This window comes from Heterocephalus glaber, unplaced genomic scaffold (genome assembly GCF_053883595.1).
Source record: "Heterocephalus glaber isolate CG9 unplaced genomic scaffold, H.glaber_assembly_v1.0 deba00001429, whole genome shotgun sequence".
NCBI classification, from domain to species: domain Eukaryota; kingdom Metazoa; phylum Chordata; class Mammalia; order Rodentia; family Bathyergidae; genus Heterocephalus; species Heterocephalus glaber.
The window spans coordinates 12,495,570-12,505,886 of record NW_028258294.1 but is presented as its reverse complement, the minus strand read 5'-3'; the positions used below and the strand labels follow the sequence as shown (position 1 = coordinate 12,505,886).

The 10,317-nt window shown below is 33.6% G+C and overlaps 1 pseudogene; it reads left to right on the top strand.

Annotated features, from left to right (window-relative positions):
* Nucleotides 1-9,008: 9,008 nt before the first annotated feature.
* LOC101720132 (adenylate kinase isoenzyme 6 pseudogene) lies at nucleotides 9,009-9,530 on the top strand (annotated as a pseudogene).
* Nucleotides 9,531-10,317: the final 787 nt, after the last annotated feature.

The window sequence follows — 10,317 nt, the reverse complement described above, 5'->3', positions numbered from 1 at the left end:
AATGCACTATCTATATGACTCATGCAAGAAAGACATCAGAGAATAAAACTATACCAAAAAGAAAGGCATCATTCCTAATATTAAAAAGGTTATGAGCAACTATAATTTACAAATTATAAATTAAAACATAATTTAAGTGTGCTTCAAATTAAAACATTTAAGTCAGGTAACTTTGCATATAATGTAGAGGCATACATATTTCATTCTATATTTAATCTAATTTTACTTTTAATTTTTAAATTAGCAAATGAGGACATCTACTTATTAAATACTAAGCAAATTGTGAAGGGCTTTGTTTGAGAACTATGGGAGGTAAGGATAGACTATCACAGAGACTCTATATGTTTAAAAAATAAGCCTTACCCATAACATTTATTCCTGAAAATGTAAAATTTAAATAATAAGGTTATCTTCAAAATGAATGAATATAACATCAAATAACCTTCAATGTTGCTTTTACTCATTCATATACTAATGTGAAAGCAATATGACACTTCAAAGCACTGTAGAAAAGTTAAGCATATATGAATAGGCACATAGGTGGTGGGGGAGAACACTCCCATTTAAAAATAATGTATATCCTCATTGGTATAATTCTGCCTTTCAGAACTTACTGGAAAAATAGTAGATTATTCTACATCTGGTCTTTCGGTTAAGGTTGGCAGGGCTTTTTTTTTTTTTTTAATCTTTGGAATGGACAGGAGATTCAGAGGATGTCTTCATCCTGCTCTGAGTGTATCAAAGTAGGCGTCTTTGTTCATCTCACAAAACCAATTGAGAGAGGTGTTGTGAGGATTAGATTTTGACAATTCAATTCAGATGACTGCTTTATTATGGAAAAATATAGTATGTCTTGTATCTAATCCAGAAACTATATTAATAGAGAAGGCACTGTAGCTATAATATGCAGTTGCAAATACTAAAATTGAGGGGGTATAAGAAGAAACACAGTTGTTAAAGATCAGTGATAAACTTGAGGCATTCATAGGCAAATGGGTGTAACTTAAGAACATAATGATAAGTGAAATAAGTCAGAGGCTTAAATATCACATGATTTATATGAAAAACTCAAAATATATACATATAAAAACAAAGAACAAAATAAAAGATAGAGGAATAGGAAATGGGGAGAAGTTCAAATGATTCCACACATTATTCCATTATTTCAAAATTATTTCAATGTACTGTACATGCTAATTTGTTTCGTTTATACTATTAGTTTCTCTTAGTTCATTGAAAATAAAGTTTTATGATATTATCTGTTTCTTTGTTGTAAGAAAGTCTTTCTGTCTATGACTTGTACTCTAAGTAACATTTTTGGGCATTCTTTTAAGATTGTGGTACACAGTGTGTTAACTATTGTTATTCTCTAATTATTTTGTCATGAAATTTTGTTTTTTTTAAAAAAAGTAAGAAGTGGTTTTCATACTTTATTAAGATCTACTTGTATTACATTAAATTTTTTAAACTTTTAAATAACAAAACTGAGCAGTGACTGAGTAAATTTATTTGAGTGCTACATGGTTGTGATGATGGGGATTATTTAAGATTTTTTTTCCCAAAACTCATTCAAAGGCTCTCAATTTAGCATTTCAAAGGTAGTGGAAAATATTTGAGAAAGAAGCTTCACTGCTTTTAAATACAATAATCATAGGATTTGAATGCTAAATATGTATGCAAAGGCTTATAAAATGATGTATAGTAGCATGTTCTGAATGTCAATTGTGTGCACAGATGTCTCGCTTTAATCATGAAATATTGACTTGTTTTATAGTAGTTTTTCTTCCTAAAGAAGTTATTTGCACTTGTGTGATGATGTGAACTCTTTATGTGACATAAAGAAAAACTGATCTCAAAAAGGTGGATAAAGATTTGGATCACCAAATTTAACTGACTCTGGAATTGAGTTATTAAATAAATAAAACATTGTGCATGTGTATTTATTTCCTTTTATTTCAAAGATTAAAAACATGTTGAGGTATATTTTACCTCAGAATTTTAAAGTTAAAACAGGTGAAACTCCATTCAGAAAGTCCATACTTTAATAAGAAAGTTTATATAACTCCATCACCTTTCTCTTTCCATTGTACCACAGTCAGAGGCCACTTTATGAATTTTTCCTATCAATAATTTAATAACACAATTGGATTCATTCATTGGGAAGACTTGATTAGAGAGTTAGATTTCTACCTGTCAGTGTAATACTTGCTCTTGAAATTATAGTATCCAAAGAGTATTTCATGAAATACTAGTTCCAGGCTTTGCAACATGTAGTCAAACAAAAATATTCCACTACTAAATTAGTATGAAAAGCACTAGAGCCCAGTCTTAGAGATGTATGAGACTGATTTGAAATTTTTCTCTAGAAAACCAGATTGTTTAACTTATTTTACAATGGGAATTTCCTAAATCTGTTTGATCATTTTCACGTAATCTTAATTGATATCCTGTGATATCATCAGGCAGACCCTCTTGTGTAATTTAACCTGTGTGTGTTCAGCCTGACCTTTAAAACAGTATTGATTTCTATAAAATGCCAAAATGTAATATTTGTATCTAAGGTGAAATAATATTTGGTAGGTAATAGTAAAAAAACTAAAGTTTCACCTATTTGTCTTCAATACCTGTCTGCAGAGATTATTTTTGTTTGCTTTGCCTAAAAGTGATACAGAAACCTGAGGAACTGCTTCACACAACATGGGTTTCTTTTCAGGAAATAATGAGGTCAAGAAACTACAGTTTTAAATGAGCAGGCCAAAGCAGGGAATCCACCCGACTTTTGCTGTTTTGAGAGAAAGAATTTGGAGCAGCATGGATTGATAGCTGTGGTTTAAAAGGCTACATTTGAAGCATAAGGCATGACCTGAGGGACGGCAATGCTGGCCTGTACTCTAAGGCTGTGAGCCTAAAAATTCTTTGAAGGGATCTCAGGAGGACAAAAGTAACAGATTTTTCTAGACATATATCTACTTTTATTGAAAGACTCTATCTTTTTAACTACTGATGGAAAAATTATTTTCCTGTTTTCAACATATAATTATTTCTATACCAGCTCTAGCTAGATCATGTATTGAAGGTACATTTATGCAATTTTTATTTTATTGTATTGTTGTTCTGCTATTTTAAAGATTCATCTTCTAGCTTTCCAGTTGTACTTATTTTATTATATATCAGTAATTCTTAATCTATCTTTGTTCTTCTTTTCATTTTATTTCCTGTATCTCATTTTCTCATCAGTCCAACTTGTCTTTTACATTTTTCCTTTATAATGTTTAATAAATTTAAAAAATATTTTAATTTACATTATCTTTATCTACATTATGATAAATGCATCATATTTATTTACCCTTCTTTCTGTTACACAAACTTATTAAATGCCAAGTAACTTGGAGAAAGCTGTGAGGGTATTTCACTCACACCCTGAACAACAGAAGCTGGATGGATTTTTTTTTCTTGTAACTCCGCATAGCATTTCTTGTTCTGTCAGGAGACTACAGTCTTCATCTTATTTCCTTTAATGCTGAATTCCTGAAATTTACAAACTGGACAGTAATATTTACCTTATGGAAAACCCATTTGTGCTGAAAAGAGTATTGATTTTTATTGAAACTTGATGTGTAATTAAAGATCCATACATTTGATAAATATTCCTTATTGTGAAGGAGTAAAGTGAAGTCTATGTTTGGTGGGACACTTTACATTATACCCACAATCTCAACAGCAATTAATGCTTACTAAGTTCTTTCTATATAATGAACACAATTAGAGCATTTAACATGTAGAGCTCATTTAACATTTTTTTAAACTATGAGTTAGACACTATTATCACTTTTGTACTGAAGTAGAAACTAAATAGCAAAGAGAGATTAAGTCCTTTTCTCAGGATCATACAACTAGTACTGGCCGGGATTAATTTCATCAAGTAAATATATAGTTTTAAACCTTCAGTTTAATAGTAGATGTGTGTGGTACACAATGATTACATACATTGTGGGGAGCTGGTACACATACATGACACATCTTAATTCTTTTTATGTCCCCTTTCCCTCCCCTCTTTTCCCTTCCCTCCATTTCTTGGTCCCCTTCCCATTTCAAAAAGATCTATCTCCTTGTTTCATGTTATGTATATTTTACTTGCCTTTAATTTATTTATACTTTGAATTTCTCATATAAGAGAAAGCTTGTGGGTCTGATTTATTTCATTTAACATTAGTGTCAAAGTGTATCTATTTTCCTAAAAAAAAAGACTCAAATTTAATCTTTATAGCATGGTAGTACTCCATTGGGTATAAATACCACATTTAGTTTACTCATTCATCTGTTGATGATGACCACTTTCAAGATTTAACTATTGTGAATTGTGCTGCTATAAACATGAGTATGCATGTATCATGGTAATATATGTCTTTAACACATTCATAAAGATACATAAAGTAGAATATCTGGGTCAAAATTTTCAGTTTTAATTTTCTGAAGACTCTCCATATTGATTTCCATAGTGTTTGTACTAGTATGCATTCCCAACAATATAGATTCTTCTTCCCCACAGCTTCACCAGCACTTGTTATTATTTGAAGTCTTATTTATAGCAGTTCTTTCTGAAGTGAGATGAAAACTCTGTAGTTTTAGTTTACTTTCTCTAATGGCCAGAGATATTGAACATTTTTTCATGTGTTTATTGGCCATTTTTAATTATTCTTCTGAGAAGTGTCTACTCAGTTGCCCATCTTATGATTGAGTCTTTTGTTTTGTTTTAATTAAGTTTATTGGTATATTTTAGGTATACATAATGATCACACTCATCATAAGGAATTTGTACCTGTACAGGATATATCTTGGTTATTTTTTCTCATTCCCTTTCCCTCCCTCCAACCCCTCCACCCTCCTTATTTACAAAAGCTTTGTTTCCACTGTTTCCTTTTTTTCTCATTTTTTCTTTTCCTTCTTTCCTTTCCCCTGCCCCCTTCCCTAGTTCCCCTTCCCATTTGAACATTTTCTTCCTATTTCACAATATCTATTATACATTTTGGTCCTCGTTTACACTTTCAGTTTCTCACATCTCTGTGTCACAACAATCAAAAGATAGCAACCTTTATGCCACTTTACCTCGTGCAAGCAATGTAATCTCAACTGCTGAAGAGACTGCACAAAGGACAAGCATACGTGACTTTTTGACCAAGGACAGTAGACTGCCAGTGTCTGTTGACTCGTCACAGCCTGCTGCTGATAGCAACATCACTGCAGCATCTACTGAATACCCTTTACACCAGTGGTCCTCTCACATGCTTAGTGGTCTAACCCAAGATGTAGGTTCTCATGCCCGAAATGACTTAGCTATAGATATGCCTGAGTCTCTATATTCCCAGGCTAGAAACTCAAGAACAGAAAGGTCATATTTTCTAAACCAAACTTTCTCAACTACTAATGTGTCTTACATCGTATTTGGAATATCATATAAAGATAGCACAGAGTCCTTTACTATGGCTCACTCATCTCAGCCATTCTTATCCCTGAACACAGAGTTGGTTAGTAACATAAGTGGGTTACTTCTCAGGCTGACCATCAGAGAAACAAACCAGGCCTCTGCCTCTGTGGAAAAACTTCACAGAAAGGTAATGAAGAAAGGTACTAGGGTTCTTATAGTCAGAACCCTAGTAACAGCCCACAATCCTCCATAGATAGCAATAATCTTATCATTCCCACCTGCCTCTATCCTGATGATACAGAATGTACATTGTTGGTTTCCAAGGATAATCAAACTATTTGGTATGAATATGGTTGTGTATGATCAAATCTGCATAATATATTGATGTTACTTGATATACACTATGCTTCTCTAATCTCATTTGAAGAGCTACTGCTGTACCATTTAGCTAGGTTTATATTTTAAGACTGTTGCATAGTTTTCAGCTGTGTCATGGCATGTATATAAACATGAAAGTGTACCCACACCAAAGCCTGCATGAAATGTTAATTACATTGTACATTTTCTGCATGCCTTTAAAAACCTCAACCATATATTATTTCCTTCACATTTTTGTCACTTGATAAAAGATTATTACTTTCATATTCAAAAGCATGTTAAAATAGTTGCATGTTTCATTACCAAGAAGGCATTTCCAAGTTATGTTTGCTTTGTTGCTTCTAAAAAGAATCTTCATTTCCTCCCTTCCTACCTTTCTACCCTTCCTCTCTCTAGCTCTTCCTTTTTTTTTTTTTTTTTTTGGTACCGGGGATTGAACTCGGGTCCTTGAGCTTGCATGGCAGGCAGCAGAACCACTGAGCTAAATCCCCAGCCCCTCTTCCTCTTTTTTTTCCCAAGAGTGTGTATTTCATAATGCACATGTTCAGTATCAATAAGAAAAATATGCAAAAATGTCATTTCCTTCTGTCATTTAATTATGTCATCTGTCCTTGTTCTATTTTCAAAGAAATAGACAATAATTCAATTTAACAGTATATATAGCAAACTAATGTCCATAATTATAAAACTTTATCCAGATCTAAAACAATGTATTTGTAAATCCAAATATCTCAGGTTTACCTTTCTTTATGGCTGAGTAGTACTCCATTGTATAAAAAAACCACATCATCTTTATCCATTCACCAATTGATGGGCATTTGGGCTGTTTCCAAGATTTAGTTATTACAAACTGTGCCACTGTAAAATGGGTGTACATGGGTTTTTTTATTTTGAAGGGTCTAATATTTTTGAGTTCTTTATATATTCAAGATAATCGTCCTCTGTACAAAGTGTAGCTGGCAAAAAAAACCCTCCCATTGTGTAGGTTGTCTCTTCACTTTTTTGGCTGTTTCCTTTGCTGTATGGAAGCTTTTTAATTTGATACCTCATTTGTTGACTCTTGGTACTATTTCTTGTACAACTGAGATTTTGTACAGAAAATCTGTCCTGTGCCTATGATGTCCAGAGTTTTACATATTTTATCTTCCAGCAGATTGTTTCCTTTTTAATATTTAGATTTTTGAATCATTTTTATTTTAGTTTAGTACATGGTGAAAGACATAAATCTAACTTCAATCTTCCACATGTGTATAGGCAGTTTTCCCAGCAACATTTGTTAAAGAGGTTATCTTTCCTCCATGTTTTTGGCCTCTATGTAAAAGATAAAATAGATGAAAATGCATGGGTTTGTTTCAGCATCCTCTATTCTGTTCCACTTATTCTCATGTCTTTTTTGTGACAGGATCATGCTGTGTTTTATCACTACAGCCTTGTAATATAACTTCAGATCTACAATTGTGATGTGTCCCGCTTTGCACTTATTACCTAGGATTGCTTTTGCTAGTCTGAGTCTCTTCTGGTTCTACATGAATTTCAGGATTGTTTTCTCTAATTCTGTGAGGAAAGTTGTTGTTATTTTGATTGGGATTGTGTTAAATCTATATATCAGTCTTGGAGATAGGACCATTTTGACAATGTTGTTCTGCCAATCAAGAATAGATAATGCCTTTCCATTTTCTGATGTCCCTACAATCTCCTTTATAAGAGTACTGTAGTTTTCGTTGTAGAGGCCTTTCATTTCCTTGGTTATGTTAATTCCTAAATATTAAGTTTTTCTTCATGTTATTGTGAATTATATTATTTTCTTAATTTCTTTCTCAGTGGGTTCATTGTTAGTGTACAGAAACACTATTGATTTTGTATCCTGCCACATTGCTGAATTTGTTTATTAATTCTAGGAGTATGTTGGTGGATTTTGGGGAATCTTCTATGTACAGGATCATGTCATCAGAAAATAGTAATAGTTTGACTATTTCCTTTCCTATACATATCCTTTTTATTTCTTTCTCTTGCCTGATGGCTCTAGCTAGCATTTGAAATACTATATTGAACATGAATACTATAATGGACATACTTTCACCTTTTCCCTATTTCATCTGATGTTAGCTGTTGGTTTGTCATAAGTGGATTTTATCAGATTGAGATATTATCTTCCTATACCTATTTTATTAAGGATGTGCTGCTTTGCTTCACATACCCCTCTAAACACTGGATTTTAGTCCTGCTAGATTTCTTTTCATTTTTCCTCCCATATCGACTTTATTTTTGACCTCCATCTCAGAGTATAAGCTTTTCTAATACTCTGAGAACCAATACAGACACTCCCATTGCTGTCACCCTTTAAGTGGCCATCTTCTCTCCTTCTAAACATTCAGTTTAAATTAAGAAGGCACAGATTGTGGTTTCTTTAAATTAAGAAGGCATAATATACATAAACCTAGAGTTTTAAAATATTTTTTTCTATTTGGGGGATAAACGATTATATCAATTTGATGGGCTTGGGAGTCACTGAGGGTGATACAGACAGCTAAATTAGGTAGAAATATTGTAGCACTCAGGCAGGGCTGGTCCCTCGAAATCAGTGCAAAAGATGAGAACACAAGCTGTGACTGGAGGCACATCTGAAGAAGATTAAAGTCACAATGGCCAGATTTGCATACTTCCCTATGAGATGAACAGAAGTTTGTGATTACTGGTACCACTCTTTTGGGCTTTCCCATTTGGATAGACCATATTCTCATTGGGGTATCCTCTTCCACCCACTAAGACTAAAACTACTAAAACTAAGAAGATTTAATACTAAGACTACAGAGTATTGACTAAGGTTAGCAATGTCATCCATATACCCTTGTACTATTGGGTCAATATGACCTTAGAAACGATACTTGTAATCTTACTGGTTGTACCCACCCCTTGTGACTTTGCTCTATAAAATTTCCTTTAAGAAGTGAGCTCATTGATAACCTATTCAGGAACCCTCCTGTCTCTCAGGACCCATTCTTATTCCACATTCCTATTCCCCAATAAATTTTCCTACTCTTAACCTCTGCTGTTTCTTAGAATTCACTCTTCAACTTTGGGGAACATGAACTCAGTGTATTTGAAATCTAGTAGGTTTGGGAGTTATATCTATTCCCCTTATATCAAGAGGGTTAGTAGTGTGCTAGGAGAGCGAGCTGATGCATCTAGGCCACGGTGTCGGGAACTATGGTGCTTCCGAACATCCTGATCACCGGTACACCAGGAGTTGGAAAAACCACACTAGGCAAAGAACTTGCATCCAGATCAGGACTAAAGTACATTAATGTGGGTGATGTAGCTCAAGAAGGGGCATTATATAATGGCTACGATGAAGAGTATGAGTGTCCCATTTTAGATGAAGAAAAAGTAGTTGATGAGTTAGAGAACCAAATGGCAGAAGGTGGAGTTATTGTTGACTACCATGGTTGTGATTTCTTTCCTGAACGATGGTTTCATGCAGTTTTTTGTGTTGAGAACAGATAACAGCATATTGTTCAAAAGACTTGAAACAAGGGGTTATAATGAGAAGAAACTAGGAGACAATATCAAGTGTGAGATTTTTCAAGTTCTTTATGAAGAGGTCATGTTATCATACCAGGAAGATATTGTGCACCAGCTGCCCAACAATACGCCTGAAGAGCTAGAGGACAACATAAACCAGATCTTGAGATGGACTAAGCAGTAGGTCAAAGGTCACAACCCGTGACTGGTCACTGGGTGGTGCCTCTTTGCCCACCTTGCAGACACAGCCTCCAAGTATCTGTAAAAACCAAAACTATGTGGAAGGCCCAGCAGGGATTTTTATGCCTGGGTTTCTTTTTCTCCATGAGAAACTTAAACAATCACAAATATAATGAATACAATTATTATTAAGCATTTAAAATACGCATCAGTTGCTAAACAATAAATCTGATCAAATGGGAGAAAAAAAGAGGGTTAGTAAATGACACTTCTGGGTGTATCTGCATGGGTCATGGAGGTGTGATCTTGGGTGCTATATCTAGTCCTTCACCCATTCCTCACAAGCAATGTTCCCCTGATCTCTCCTAGTGACTATAATCATTCTGCCTATCTAGGAATAGGGATGACTTTCAATTTTCTGATGTCTTCTTAAATCCCTTTTTTCAGAGTTCTGTAGTTTTTATTGTAGAAGACTTTCACTTCCATGGGTAGGTTAATTCTTGATTTTTCTTAATCCTATTGTGAAAGATATATTTTTCCTAATCTCTTTCTCAGTGAGTTTATTATTGATGTACAGGAATGCTATTGATTTTGATGTGATGATTTTATATCCTGTTATATTGATGAATTTGGTTATTAATTCCTTAATTCCTGGAGTCTTTGTGTAGAATTTTTGGGGTCTTCTGTATAGAGAATAATGTTGTCTGCTAGTAATGATAATTTGACTTCTTCCTTTCCTATACATATCCCTCTTCTTTCTTTCTTTCTTCCTTTCTTTCTTTCTTTTTATTATTATTATTTTTTTTTGTACC